Below are 15,382 nucleotides of genomic sequence, written 5' to 3'. Positions count from 1 at the left end.
TGTGGGAGACCCCAGCAGAAGTAAGAAACCCTAAAGGGCCAACCTGAACAGGAGAGAGAGAGAGTCCGGAAGGAAGGGCCGGAAGTCCTGGGGAAGCAACACTGCTGAAGACCAGCTTCCACTCAGTAGCCGCCTGCCCCCAGTCAGCCCTTGGGGTCCTTTCTCTCTCTCCTGGGGACTCTTGCCTTGGAGACTGCCAACAACAGTGGCTTGGTGATGAGGGAGCGATCTCGATTGTTCATTAAACAGCTGCTAAAGGCCAAGCACCATGTTAACACTTTATCTACTATCATTAATTATTCCTTATAATCCTATGTAGTATTTCTCCTTATCCCCACTTTGTGGAAGAAGAAACAGCAGGTAAGTAGTACAGTCCACATTCATGGACAGTCCATTGAGATAGAGAAGTATGAACCAGGCCATCTTCATTCCCTGTTCAAGAAGGCGAAGAGAGATGGAATTTTACATCCTCTGAGGCAAGAGCTGTGGGTTCAAAGATGGCCCATCCCAACTGAGAACTCATTAAAGACACCGGTGTTAGTTCTATAGGACGTGCAAACATTAGACAGAATTATGCCTCAGCTACATTAGGAGTCTAGTGGGCTTTCTTTGATTGGCCCATGATCGCAATCACTATTTGTAATATCTTTATGGCGTTGTCTTTCAAAATTAAAATTCGGGAATACAACTTTCCTACTCATTCAGTTAAATACTGCAGGGCCTCTTAGGTACTTGCGATGTGGCAGCAAACAAAACAGGCAAAAAACGCCATAACACACCCCGCCCCTGCTCCCACAGGGAAACTCGAGTACAGACAGAATAAGAATAGATATTAAGGAACTACTGCTATTTTTAGTAGGCATATTAATTGGTGATTACTATGGAAGTGTTCTTATCCATTGGAAATACATATTGAAATACTTACGAGTTAAAGAATATGATATCTAGGATTTGCTGAGAATCATAGGGAAACAGATGAAACAAGATTGGCCATTATAATTGTTCAGTCTGCAAGATGGGTACATGGGGGTTCATCATACTATTTTCTCTACTTGTGTTTATTCGGAAATTTCTTCAATTAGAAGAGACATTCCTCCCTGAGGAGCTTAAAAAGATAAACAGTAATTTACAGCGTGTCAATCAGACAGAAATACGTGCTACGCAGAAAAAATAAAGGAAGGGAGGGAAGAGGAAATGCTGAGAAGAGGTGGATAAATAAAATATTTCTAAATGCATGTAATATTATATATATATATATATATATATATATAAAAATTAATAAGACATGGAGGAGTTGGTAATCCATATCAGGCTTAGGCATTAATATATATGAAGCTGATTAACACAGTAATTAAAGGACATCTGGTTTTCTGAGAAAAAAGAGAGCAATTTGAGTTTTCTGAAAGATGTCAGTTTTAAAGAAATGCTAATGAAAATAATGGCTAGAACTTACTAGCGTTTTCTGGATGCTAGAACTAGGTTTCGCAAGCATGTTGAAGAATGACCGGATCTGATCCTCATCCTAAGCCCGGGAGCTGGTACTGTCTCCCTTGTCTGTGAGGTGCTGCTGCTAAGCTAGGGAGGCCAGATAGTTTGTCCAAAGTCATGCCAACTCTGAGTGGGGGAACCCAGTGTGGAACCAGGTAGTCCAACTCCAGAGTCTAAACATTTAGCTGTCATACCAGACTGCCTATTTTGGTGGATATGTAGCTTTTGGATAATGAAGGGCAAATGAATGGACCTAGATATCAAGCAGTGACTTGGTATTTTTTGAGTGTCTGCGACACGTGAGATGTTATTTGGTTCTGTGGGCACTGCGGAGGAGGAAGGCTAGGTGTGGGGAAGCAACCTGGGCGGAGTAGAGGGCAGATATGGGAGAAGAGCCAAGAGTAAAGCTTTCTGGGTAAGATGGCGCTAGAGGGCAGACAGTTGGCCCAGGGGGACCTCCTAAGGAAATATCTTTGGAAGCCCAAGAGCATGAGTGTAGGAATGGAAAAAGGTGGAATCACAGGGCAGGATCTCACCATTTCTACTCCTAAGTATTCACCTACCCACTCACCCACATTCACACACAACACCTTAGGCTGCTGATCTCGTTCTAGAATAACAGTATCAGACAACCAGAACCTGCCTTACTTAGAGGGAAGAGATGGCAATGGTGATATTGATTTATTTGAAAAAGGTATAAGCTTCTCTCTGTGCTGGGCACTGTTCTAAAACATTGGAAATACAGTGAAAACAACACAAAGCCTCTCTGCCCATGAAGAACAGATAAGAAACAAATATATCCTTTGTTAGGTGTTGATAAATGCTATGAATAAAAATGAAGTAGGGTAAGAAGGATATGGCTTGCAAGGTGTGGGTGTTCCTATTTTATAAAGCATGATGAGGAAGACTTCTTTGATAAGGGGACACTTGAGCAGGGAATTGCAAGCAGAGAGACAGTAAGGCTTTGATATCCAGGGAAGAATTTTCTAGGCAGAGGTCATGAAAACACTCTGAGGCTGGAGCTTGTTTGGCATAGGTGGGAACTGCAATGCAGCCAGTGAGCTGAGGCAGAGTGAGTGTGTGGGGAAGAGCAGGAGATGGGATCAGAGAGAAAGAGGGGAGCAGGGGCCAACTGGAAGGTTCTTGGAGGCTGTTTCACGGATTTGCTTTGGACTCCAAGTGAGTTGGGAAACCACGAGGGGAGTCTGAATTGGCCAACCTATGGACAGGATCACTTTGGCTGGTATGTAGAAAAGAGATAATAGAGAGCATGGATCTAAGCAAGGAGACCACTAATCCAGGGAGACAGGGCAAAGGAACTGGACCCAGTGGGAACAGTGAAGTCTGTGAGAAGTAGGATTCTGGATGTTCTGGAGGTGGAACCTGCAGGGCATGCCTACTGGACCTGAGATAGGAGGGGGGGAATGTGACCAAAGAAATGCTAAAGGCTCTCTATCTGGGACTTTCATCTTAACCTTAAGTTCTACCATCAACACTTCCTCTGGGTTAAACCATTAGAAGGGGCCCCAATGACAATGCATTCACTGGTCAAATTTGTGTTCTAGATACACCAATCCATGCTGTCTCAACAATTATTCTAATGGTCTAGGCAAGAGATAAGTGTCTAAAAGGATGGGATGGGGACATGCATAAGTGAATACAGATTGAGAACTTTATAGGAAGTCATCGCTGATTGGACAAGGCAGGAGAAAGAAGGAAATGGCTTGCCGTGACCAGTGAGTTAGAGTGCTATTAACTAAGAATTGGAAAAGGAGGGAAAAAAACAACCCCAGGAAGTTGGAGGTGGGTCTGGAAACAGAGATTATGAGCCCGATTCTGGGTGGGTGACTTTGAATCAATTGTGCAAAAGCTAACAGATAAATCCCAGGAGGCGTGCAAATAAGTGGGAGATTTGGACAGGCCCACTGCAGTTTTTCTCTTGATTTCTTTTGAAACACAATAAGGCCTCCCTATCTGAGTCAGAAAATTTAAATCAGAATATTCTAAAAGAAATTTCATTTGATTATTTCCTAATAGGCCTAGTCATTAAAATGAGGCTACCAGACTCCATTCCCTTCTAACATGACAGGATCCTTCGAAGACCTGTCTTAATAAGTTAAATTTGCAAATAACAGAACAATCATTGCACCACTTAAAATAACACAAAACAATGTGGTTTAGCCATATTGGTTTTTTTTTCCAGTAAGAGTAATAAATTCTGAATATGAGAATAACAAATACAGACTTCTCAAACTTGTTTTTACATGTCTAAGCTTGAAGTTGGTAAACCAGAATTAAGGTTTTCATCCAAAACCCACATATTAATATTGAACATCAGACTTCTCAATCCCACTTTACAGTGGAAATCAAGAACTGGACCAAACTTCAAGATGAACAATTAATTGATTAAAAGTCAAGGGCGCCTACTGACCATGCTCTGTACGGGGAATTCCAGGATAAATACAGCAGAATCTCTATGCCCCAGGAGATTTATGACCTACCAAAGGGTCTGAGGTACCCTCCCCATGCATTAGGAAGCATGTTTATAGAGTTGGCATAGGGTTGATATCAGGTCTGGAAATGCAGAGCCATCACTCAACTGCTGGAACATTAGAGAGACTTCTTACCACTACAATTTCTCTGATAGTTGTTTCTGTTCCAGAATAAACACGGCTGAGCTTACAAGTACACTATAAACCAGTGAAAGGCAGGCAAGGGACATACATATTTATAGAGCCCCACATTTACTGCAGACCCATGCAACTTTCAAACCAATAGCTACTGGACTCCTCTTGCAGAAAATCATTTGAACACAAACACTTTCCTAAGGAAAACTTCATGAAGTGTTAAATCAGAAAACCTCTGAATTTCTCCAGTGGGTTTCCCTCTTCCTTTCATTTTTTCTTCTTTTCTCCTTTCCTTCCTCCTTTTCCTTCAAATATTTAGCCACCTACTCAGAATTTCCTTTTTTCAACTAATTTGTGAAAACAAAGATTTTTGCCCAGATTTCTTAATGCTCATCTCAACCAGTAGAAGAAAAATTATTTTGTTCAAATACTTGCTCCCAAGGAGTTCACAGTTTAGTGAGGGAAGACAGACCAACTAAATGGTTATCAAAAATACCACATTGCAAGTGCTAGAAATGAGGTAATGAGGATACTAAGGAGCTGTGAGGAAGGGGTACTTGGCTGTGAAGAGCTTCAGAGGGAGGTGAGCTGATCGATCATGGCTTCACGGAGAGCAGCAGCCATGTGCAGCTCTGGTCACCCCACCTAGGGGAGTCGAAAAAGAGAGGGTGAAGGAACTGAAGATGGGGACTGGTAAGACCGTAGGTCAACACAAGTAACAGTAGCCAGGATGCTTCCTAATCCCCATAAATTCCTTCTCCTTGAGCTGTACCATCTTGGCTCACATTCAGGTTCTGAACCAACCCACTTCTCACCACCTGCTCTGCGAGCATCCTCTGTACCACTGTGATAGCGCCCCAATTGTTCTACCTGTTTCCAGAACTTTCCACTGCAGTCATTTCTCTGCACAGCAGCCAGAGTGATAATTGGGCATTAATCATATGTCACTTCCCTACTTTAAACCTTCCAGTGGCTTTGCATTGCATTTTTAAGCCACGGTAAAGACCTCTGATAATACAAAGATCTACACAATCCAGGTCCTGCCTACTCTCCAGTTTCATCTCCCCATTACTGCTGCTCTCCTATCTCACGCACACAGCCTGCCTTTCTTTTCCTAGAACTCACCAAGCTTATTTTTCTTAGGTCCTCCTCACTTTTTTTCCCCCTCTGCCTAGAATGTTCTTCCCTCAGATCTTCTCAGGGTCACTTATTTAAGTCTTGGCTCAATGTAACCAGCTCAGACAGGCCCTTCGGGCCACCAGGCAAAGACAGCATCCCACCCCCATCCCATTTTTCCTATCTTCTTGTCTTTAGAGCTTTCTCTTCACTCCAGATTTGGTCTGTTTTGTTCAATGTATCCCCCAAATTTAGGAAATTATCTTTGTTGAATAAACGAATTCTCATTGGAATGTTCAAGTATAATGAGTATCATGTCTCTACTACAGTAAAACAAACCAAAAAAATGTGTTCTTTTTCCCTCTGTCTTAGCATTGACTTTTGCTTCGGTTACTCATGTTGGTTTATTGTTCCAGCGTCTAGTAGCAGGGAATAAAACTGAAGAGTGATACCCAGTGAACACAGTAAAAGAGCAAGGGCTTATTATTTACTAGGTAGTGTACATACATTGCACGTTTAAATCTCATAACACCTTTGTTATATGGTTTTATTCCCATTATTGAAGGCATTTTCAAATAACTTCTAAATGACATACGTAGAGTGCCCACTTCCAGGCTATTCCCCCATCTCAACTCTGAGGAATTAAACCTTAGAAAAGCAAGTTAATCTTTTCCATGCACACCATTTTTCCCATATTTGATGCCACATAAAGAGTGTTTGAACTAGTATTACAATAAGGAAGCAAAGAGAGCAAGAAAAGTATGACATTTGATTGCCATTTCTATTTTGCATTTTAGAGTATCAAATAAGAATCTTCTCATTGGTATACGGTACACAGTTTCTGAACATTTGCAAAATATGTTTATTGCATATATTAGTAATCCAAAGCCAAAGGGATTTTTAGGCTAGCTGTTGCTAGCTATTACGTCTTTAGCTCATACAGACCTGTGTTCTTTTCATTTATATAAGAAGGTCAAAACAAATACCTGTTGACTTCTTATTTGGAAATTTCTTAAACTATAGTATTAGGTTAGATGGTATTGCATCTTAATATGGCAGACCATAAAGTGAAATAAATCTCTTTTTGCTCCTCAGGGGCATTCTGGATTTTGAAAGGCATTGCTGTTGTGGGGCTCATGACAAATTAACTCTTAGAACTTCATGATATTTGCTTTCATATCAGGGTAACTTCTAAAAAGAAAGAAATAACAACAAAAGGGTGCTTTATAATGGTGACACTTTCTGGACGTCATCTGGATTGGAAGTTGCTAGAGGTAATGCCTTGTTGTGACAGGGTGCGCCAGGGGCCACAGGGTTCCATGTCCACAAAAACATCATTTTCACATTACTTTCCTTACCATTTTAGCTTCAAGATCAGATATCATTAAATATTGTGATTAAATGGCATTCCTTAGAGCTTAACCCAAACAACAGTTAAAGGAGAGAGGGGAAAATAAGCATTTATCTCATATACACAGTGAAGAATAGTGGAAAAAAGCCAAGACCACCAAGATTTTGCTCCATAACTATATTCCGAAAGCTTCCAAATATTTCCCCAAGCACTTTCCTAGACACGGCCAATCCCAGGCAACCCATCCACGTGCCCATTTCCCATCTGTCTCCTGCCCACTTCAACACCCTTAGAGCCTCCCCCTAATTATTCCCCAATGAATCTCTAAAAAGTCTGATCTATGATGGGAAAGGCATATGGTAAGATAAGGTTTTTCTTTTTAAAACATTAACTTCTAACGTCTATGTCTCTGTTATGCTCTGCTGTCCCCCACGAAGTAATCGTATATTCCGGAGTCTGACTCTTAGGCTCCGTAATTCACGTGTTCAGCTGATTCACATTTGAAGAAGTGTGAGGCACCTGACTATTTAGACCGTAAGCTGCTTCAGACCAGCTACCGCATCCTCCTTTGAGGCAGCGATCATAGTTTAGCACAACACAGATGCTTAAACTAATAACAGGTTTACATGGTTTAAAGGGAACACACACAGGATCGTATATTTACGCTGCGATTATAGTTTTCCCTCTCTGCCAGCACGTCAGAGAAGCTCAGATGTTAGTGTTTGAGGACCATGTGTAATCACACAGCCCCGGGAAGCTGAACTCTGTGACGGCCTCAGTTCAGCACCCCCACCCCTTCCTCGTGGCCTCACATCTCCCCCCTTTCCCCCTCCACCCCAGCCAGCTTTCTAGTCCCAGGTTGCAGCGGCCTTAAATCATCCTAAGATTCACTGTGGTTAATGTGCATCCCTGGAATGCCTACGGATGACCTTTCCTTTGCATCTACTTGTTTGCGAAGACTCATATTTCAGCTAGAGTTGGTGTCGATTCTGAAGACCTCCTAAAACATGAGGGCTTCTGTCCCAGGAGAAGCTGGTGGGAGGAAGAGGGTGGCTCTGGAAGAGAAAAAGGTCTGCACTTTGTTTCCTCCTTGGCCAAGCACTGACCACCCCTCCCAGTCAGACGGAACATGGAAGGGGACTTTGCTGGGGCTTCAGCCAACCACTGGGAGAGGGTAGAGCCCAAAGGAACAGACCCCAGGAAGGTACTGTGTGCAGGGGAACAGCCTGCTGCTGAGTGCTACGGATTTGGGTGACATGATGAAACTCATACCAAACAGCATGAAAGCACACTTTCACGACAGCTAGAAACAGCCACGTGTTGTCAAAGCTCCCATGGAGTCACCCATTCAGAAACCAAGGAGTTAAAAGAATCTTGGACAGATGGGGAGAGCTGGATAAGGAGAGACAGGAAGGGTCCATACTGGGTGCAGAAATAGACCTTGATGAGCGAGGATTCAGAGTTCAGACGGTGGTCAGAAAGCAAGTATTTTACTCTCTGAACAGGGAGGTGGGGTGGGGAAATATGGGAAGAGAACAGAACATTCCTTGGAGTGTGAAAACCTGGAGACTGGCCAGAGGGGAAAAGGGGGCTGATTCTAAATGGAGCCCCTTGCACTTCATTATCAGAAAGGACCTAGTTGGTCAGAGCAATGATCAGCCCCTTGGGAGACAGAGGAGAGAAGTATTTATGTTAAATTAACTCTAGAAAACAGAAGGACATAAGCTCCAGCTAATGCCTTCATTGCCCCTAGAAAGGCATTTATGTGCATTAAAGATTCACACAGCCCTGCAGACAGCTGCCAAAAGGAATTATCCAGATGCAGAAGCTGCTCGACTTCACTCCTACCCAAGGTATGTGTAGGTCAATTCCACATAGACAGGATTCTCTAATATGCTTTGTTCACTTAAATGACCAAAGTGAAAGTTCTAAACTATTTTAAAAACACATCAGATCACAAATGTCTTACATGTCTCACAAGGTCTTAATTTACCATATTCTTAATTTATCTTTGGTGGATCCGAGTCAACCTTTCCGAGCTATGAAACAGAAGACAGAAACTCAGTTAGAATGTAAACCACTGGAGGGGTGCCTGCGTGGCTCAGTTGTTAAGCATCTGCCTTTGGCTCAGGGCATGATCCTGGAGTCCTGGGATCGAGCCCGGCATAGGACTCCTCCCCTGGGAGCCTGCTTCTTCCTCTCCCACTTCCCCTGCTTGTGTACCCTCTCTTCCTGGCTGTCTTTCTCTCTCTCTGTCAAATAAATAAATGAAATCTTTAAAAAATAAAATAAAAGATACATATTAAAAAAAAAAAAGAATGTAAACCACTGGAGCCCAATCTTGTATGCAACCATAGAGTATCACTAATGTATTCAATGGATATTTACTTAGCAACAAGTATCAATAAATTCCATTGATGTGAAGACATACATTTTTCACAACTTACAGATGTATCTTAGAGGAGAGGGTGTCAATGTTATTGACACCATTTCCTCTTAGTGGGACCTTAAAAGATGGTGTATTTCACAAGTATTTTAGATTTGTTGAGACAGGAACTCAATTATCATTCAAGTCACAGTTCACACATTGCCTTCTCTGAGAAGCTTCCTGGAGCACTGGTCTAAGGTGGCCCACCCATCACCCTGATTCTTCCCCCTCAGTCATCCCATCTTCATGGATACTACATCTCTTGTGTTCACCGCTATGCCCAGAACCAGATCAAGCATCATTCTAGACATGGTAAGTTCTGAATAACTGGCTTTGGAATGAAGGAAAGTTACCATTTATTGAGCAATTACTGTATGTCAGACCCTGAACTAAATGCTTTTCAGAGGCAAATCTCATTTAATCCTAGCAATTTCGAGGTCATTCTTATTATCTACTTAAAAGATGGGACAGCAGATAGCAATTTAGGTGGAAAAGCAAGGACTAGACCTCGGCACATCCTGACTTCAAAAACTAGACCCATAAGGACTATGCCATTCTGTGTAACACATACAAAGTCTGGAAACCGTTCTGTGCTTGTCCAAAGCTATATGGGAAGATCCCTGAAGCTACAGAGAAAAATAAAACTTCCCCTACCCTTGAAAAGTAGTATTTGTCTACTGGGGATCACCGCAATCCTCTGACCTTCCAAGTGCTTCATGTGTAAGGTCCTGTGTTAATAAGAAGTACATGTGTCTACATTTCTGCCTGATAAGATGAGAAGAGTCTCCATGGGAGTGATGGATATCTAAACTTTGCATGGAAGGATTCCACCATTGACAAGGGACAGCATAGCCCACTTAGGGCTCTGTGAGTTACCTGCACTGATAGGGACATAGAGTATACATGGCAGGTGCTAGAAGAAAAGTAGGTACAAGGGCCTTGGGTGCCATGCTGGGAGGTTTGAACTTCACTTCATATGATCAATACTCTTCGTTAATAACCCATTTTAATGTGGGCTTTACTCCATCTCAGCCGAGCTTCTCTCCCATTCAACATTCAACTCAAGGAAAAATACTGAAATTTGGTACTGCCATTCCCATGTCAATTGATGGCTATGTCGGATAGGCTTCTAAGACTAGTGTAAAGAGAAAATAGAGAATGCCTGGAAAAAGGAATGGCAAAGGAGATTTGATTTTAAGTCCATTTCTATTGAGCCATCTTAGATAGAACCTATGACATTTGTTATTTTGGGTTTCTGCAAAAATACTGAAGGAGACTAAAAATAGCCTATTCCGTTTAGGACAGAAGTGACAAACCATGGCTACAGGTCAGGGCTAGCCTGCAGCCTGTCTTACGTGGCAGTCGAGGAAAGATCGGTTTTTATATTTTAAAAGGACTGTAAACAAACAGCACTCCCCTTCCCCCCAAAAGAATATACGGCAGAGGCATACAGGCACCAGAAAATACTTACTATCTGGCTCTTTATGGGAAAAGGTTTACCATCTGAACTTCTTATCGTCCTCCTCCAGCTCTATCTGATACAGGTCATTTGAGTTAGTGTCTAATGTGACCAGACATGTCGAGAACTAGATCTATTTACCATCTCAAAAATGAAAGCCAATTCAATGGTATGATAATTTATTGCTTTAGTAATTCCTCTTATGAGAATTCTAAATTTTTAGCCAATTGTTAGATTCACACCTATCTCAACTTTGCCTTTGATATTTTGAAAAGATGTCCTCCTTCCACTTAAGGGCTTGCTAGTTTTTGGCCAACTGCTAGAACGGTTTAACCTTCCCCATGCCCCGCTGCAGCCTGGTTATGAAAGCTTACCAAAACAACTTTCTTAATTAAAGACCCGTGAAAACCTGGCCTCTCCTCCCTTTGGGTTAGTACATCAAGCGGGTGTAGCTGGAATCTTATTCAAAACTTAGCCTCGCGTGCTTCAAGTTGACTTTTTCTCTAGGACTGTATGGGACGAGGGAAGGAAGAAGAACGTTATGGGTTTGTGGATCCACGAATGTAACATACTTCAGCTTTCCATCAATCAGGAATTCAATATTTACCAAAAGAAGATGTTTAGGCTTGGAAATTTTTACTTGGCTTCTATCTCATCAGAAAAACATTTTTTTGGGTAACCTTGTGTATACAGATTGAAAAGATAGCAAAGCATGACTCAAACCTGAAAACTATTCTAGATACACAGTCAACTCCTGATCACTGGGAGAGGAATCACCCAGGCGTACTGGAAGTTCTGCAGCATGTAGGGACCCTGTGGCCCAGTTATCCCACGAACAAACCTGGGCCCCCTCACTCGGAGGATTAGCCTACGCTTCCATCATCTCTGCAAAACATCTGCCGCTCTACATCAGCGAGAGCAATATAAAGCCGAACGTGTAGTCGTCTCTTAATGACTTGAAAGCTGGCTCTAGGGTCATAGGTTCTACTTGGCACAGACACCCACAGCTCTGACTGCCCAAATGGTTTGGGGTCAGCTTTTCATTTTATTAAGCAAGATTGATGCAGGCTATGATGAAACATTAGTAGTTGAGATGCCTGCCACCTACAAGTACTTGGCTGCTTACAGCCTTGCCTAGAAAATGTTTCCATTGCCATCCCTGCTGAATACATGACCATTTTGCTTTAGGAACCATGTTTTTCCTAAGACAAAAGAGACAAGTGATTTTTTTTTTCTGAAAGAATGAACCATTACATTTAATAAAAAATATGTGCCTATGCCACCATCATTTCTAGGTGGTACAGTCTGGGGTAAACACAACTGAACCTGGGTTAAATCACAGTTGTGCTAGTAGAGAGCTATGTAACCTCCAGCAAAAACACTCAGTCTTGGGACTTGGTTTATCAACAATTACCTTTAAAGCATACAATGGGGCAAACACTTACAATGGAGTGTCTCATTAATAATCATCAATGCTCAGCATGACTCCAAGGGAAGAGTCATTATTTCCTAAATTTACAGAGGAAGAAATGAGTAAAGGTGAGATAATCCAGAGAGAGTGACCACCTATAATTGTTACATTTTCCTGATTATAAAATAATCTACGTCTAAATAATTTCCTTAGAGGGGTCAAGGTCTCAGTGCTAATGAGCAGCAGACAGGCCGATTTCATTCACACGTCAGTTAATTCCAGACCACCTGGTTCTTCATCACTCACGCTTTCCCAAATCTTTAAGATGCAGGGCCTGACCTAGATCATCCAGGATTCATTCTAGCTTTAATAGTCCATGCATCTAAACATCCCTGCAGGAGAATTACAAGATGATAATTGTTTGAAAGACCAATCACTAGCAATGAAAACAGGAGGGAGAAGCCTGCAAAAAGTGGATTGCAGCCAATAAGAATCAGAACATAGGGGTGCTTGGGTGGCTCAGTTGGTTAAACGTCTGACTTTGGCTCAGGTCATGATCCCAAGGTACTGGGATCAAGCCCCAAGTTGGGCTCTCTGTTCAGCGGGGAGCCTGATTTTCCTTCTCCCTCTGCCTGCTTGTGCTCTCTCTGTTAAATAAATAAGATCTTAAAAAAATAAAAAGAAAGAAAGAAAAAGAATCAGAGCATAGATCCAGGAATCGCTTTTAGTTTACTAAGAGCTCAAAAGATTCAGTGTCCCTCAAGCATTCCCCATATGCATATGTCAGACTACAAACCATTAAATCTTAATTAAATCACTCAGAAGTCATATCTTCAAAGGAGAACAAAATAGTATGAGTTATTCTTGATTTTGAAAAAACACATTGCTGCTTTCTATTGATTTGTTTAAAAGTGATTGCTTAACCTCTCTGAAGCACAGACTGAGTCCCCCATGGAAATATTTAAGCTTCTATCTGGTAGCATCACCCATATTCAAGTCACCGAAAGAATCCGTGCCCATGGTAAAGAGGGAGATGAGCAGGGAAAACGGATCGAGGAAAGAAAGCATGATGAGGTCACAGATGGGACTGCCATCTGTATTTTCTCACTTTGCCCCTCAACAGGGAGCTTCGGAGCGGGGACGCAGGACGGAAAGGGAAGGTCAGGCAGTGACGGCTATGGATGAGGGACTGAGGATGAGGTCAGCGAGATGGACAACTCTGGGGACCACACTTCTTCAGGTGGTTTGGTGGACTGACAGGGGCCTCAAATAGGACAAAAAGGAAAGTGAAGAATTAGGAATTCAGACTCAGAGGCAGTAAAGGGTCATATGTCAAACCATCACTTTTCTATGTAAGTCTTGAATATTGTGGCCCAAGTAAATGTCACGGGGGGTGGGGGCGCCAGGGAGAGCGAGCACGAAGCTTTAGAAACTACCTGGTTCTTGTACACCGCTTTGTACTCAGGGAAGCCTGCTCAGGGCTCAAGTTAGAACGGAGTTTTCTTATTCCTGGACACGACCGGCTTGGAAATGTTTTAATAGCGTCTAATCAAAGTCCAAAGCCTATAAATTCTTTAAAAGTCAGCCAACTACAGAAACTGAGAAACCCGAAGAAGCCGATTTTAACACTTGATAACTATTTTCATAGCATTGCACGACCTATCTAGGCCTGGAATTCTGTGAGATGACAAATTTGACCTACAGTCAACATTCTGGACTCCTGGTTCAAATACGAAACGCGAGGTAGTTCGGGATCCACCCCGTCGGAAAACCCCCACACCAACTCCCCCCTGCGCTCCACATAGATGCCGGCTGGAAACAGCCTTTCCGCGGGACTCCACTCAAGGATTTCAGAACTCTGTGCAGCAGCCCGGGCCACCTGAGCTGGTACAAACGGAGAGTTAAGGACCCGCACTTAACACAATACCGGCTCTGCAAACAAGACTCCACGGCGCGCGCGCTTAGGAAAGTCATCCACCTCATTGTTTCCAAGGAACCGAAAGAAATGGAACAGCTTAACTTCTCCCAGTTAGAACGTCCTTAGGCTTCTGGTTTAGGAACCAGACTCTCAACAGAGGACACAAAGAGGGGCTGGGCTTCGGGCATCACCCGCAGACCCCGGCTGTCCTCCGAGGCCAGGAGGTCGGCAAAGTCCCAGCGGACCAGGTGCTACCATTTACCCCCATGACGGAGGAACCACTTCGACCCCCGCCCCCCGCCCCCAGAGAGCATATCTGCGGAGCCGAGGCACCGAGGCTAGTTCCTACAAAGGCAGGGGTCCCCCAAGCCAAACGCAGCGCCCTAGCCTCCGACTGCCGCCGCGGTTCGCCGGTCCTGGGAGGCCAGGCGCCGGCACCGGTGTTGGGAAGGTGACCTCGGGTGTCTGGCAGTCGCGTCCCGTTTTTCGGACGATCCTGTTTGAATTGTGGGGTTGGGTGTTGTAGCTCGCAGAAACCCCTTCTCGGAGCGGGTGGAGGGGAGGGAGAGCAGGGCCGGCAGAGAGAGGCTGCGCCGGGGCTGGGGCCGGGACTCCTGGACCCGGAGCCGCGGGCCCGGGCGGCGGTGGGTCGCCCCCTCCAGGCGGCTGCGGGCAGCGGCGGGCCCCGGTCCCGGAGGCGGGGGCGCGCTCCGGGAAACACCGTCTGCCCCCACCCCGGAGGGAGCGCGCAGGGGAGAGGGGGCCCGGGCTCCACGCTCCGCCCGCCGCCACCTGCGGATTGGGGTGCCGGACCAGGGTCCTTTGGTCCCCTCCCCGTTCCCCGGGGCTCCCGGCGAGCGGTCCCATCCCTGGAAAAGGACCCCGGGTGTCGGGGCGAACCCGGCGCTTACCCGGAGAGGGGCGGCTCCTGCGCGGGCGCCGCGCTCGCAGGTCGGCGGGGAAGGTGCGGCTGCGCTGCGCGGGCTCCGGCTCCCGCGCCCGCCGAGCGCCCTGCGCCGCCGCTCGGGCTCGGACTTCCTCTTCCTCGGCTCGGCCCCGCCGCTCCGCCGCACTCCCCGGCTCGGCCGCGCCCGGGCCCGCCCCTCCCAGCGCCGAGACGCCGGCTCTGCCGCGGAGAGCAGCGGATCTTCGGTCCCTCCTCCCCGCGGCCCCCGGGCGAGCAAGGTGGGGAGGAGGAGGGGGAGAGCCGAAGAGCGAGATTAAGCACTTGGACTTGTCACTGGAGCGTTGCCAAACAGCGCAGTCAAATTACAACCCCTGGGGGAATTTTTTTTTTTTTTTAATCCCAGCTACCGTTTTCGCAGACACATCATTTTTCTTCATTTTCCGGGATCCTTGGGTCTAGCTTTCTCTTGGATGTGATAATTTCCCATACCATTTCCTTAAAACAATACCAAGAATCATTTTTTTAAGTCAGCATTCTAGTATTGTACAGAAGTTTTGGGGTAATACTATGTAAAAAGAGGGGGGAAGCTCAGGTTTTCAGGCATCATTACCCTAACCACCTAAGTTAATGTACCAAATAACCTTTGCTTAGAGAAAGTAAAAGTGAAAAGGAGCGAA

At 44.7% G+C, this 15,382-nt stretch overlaps 1 protein-coding gene across 1 annotated transcript in view; it reads right to left on the bottom strand.

The window, feature by feature from the left end:
* PLEKHG1 (pleckstrin homology and RhoGEF domain containing G1) overlaps nt 1–14,827 on the bottom strand; it is a 218,637-nt gene extending 203,810 nt beyond the window's left edge. Inside the window, exon 1 of the mRNA XM_040627958.1 lies at nt 14,710–14,827. The gene's annotated coding sequence lies outside the window, so the exon portion shown is untranslated. The remainder of the gene's footprint in view (nt 1–14,709) is intronic.
* Nucleotides 14,828–15,382: the final 555 nt, after the last annotated feature.

Source organism: Ursus maritimus, unplaced genomic scaffold, assembly GCF_017311325.1.
Source record: "Ursus maritimus isolate PB19 unplaced genomic scaffold, ASM1731132v1 scaffold_13, whole genome shotgun sequence".
In the NCBI taxonomy this organism is placed as follows: Eukaryota; Metazoa; Chordata; class Mammalia; order Carnivora; family Ursidae; genus Ursus; species Ursus maritimus.
This window is presented reverse-complemented; position numbering and strand designations above follow the sequence as displayed.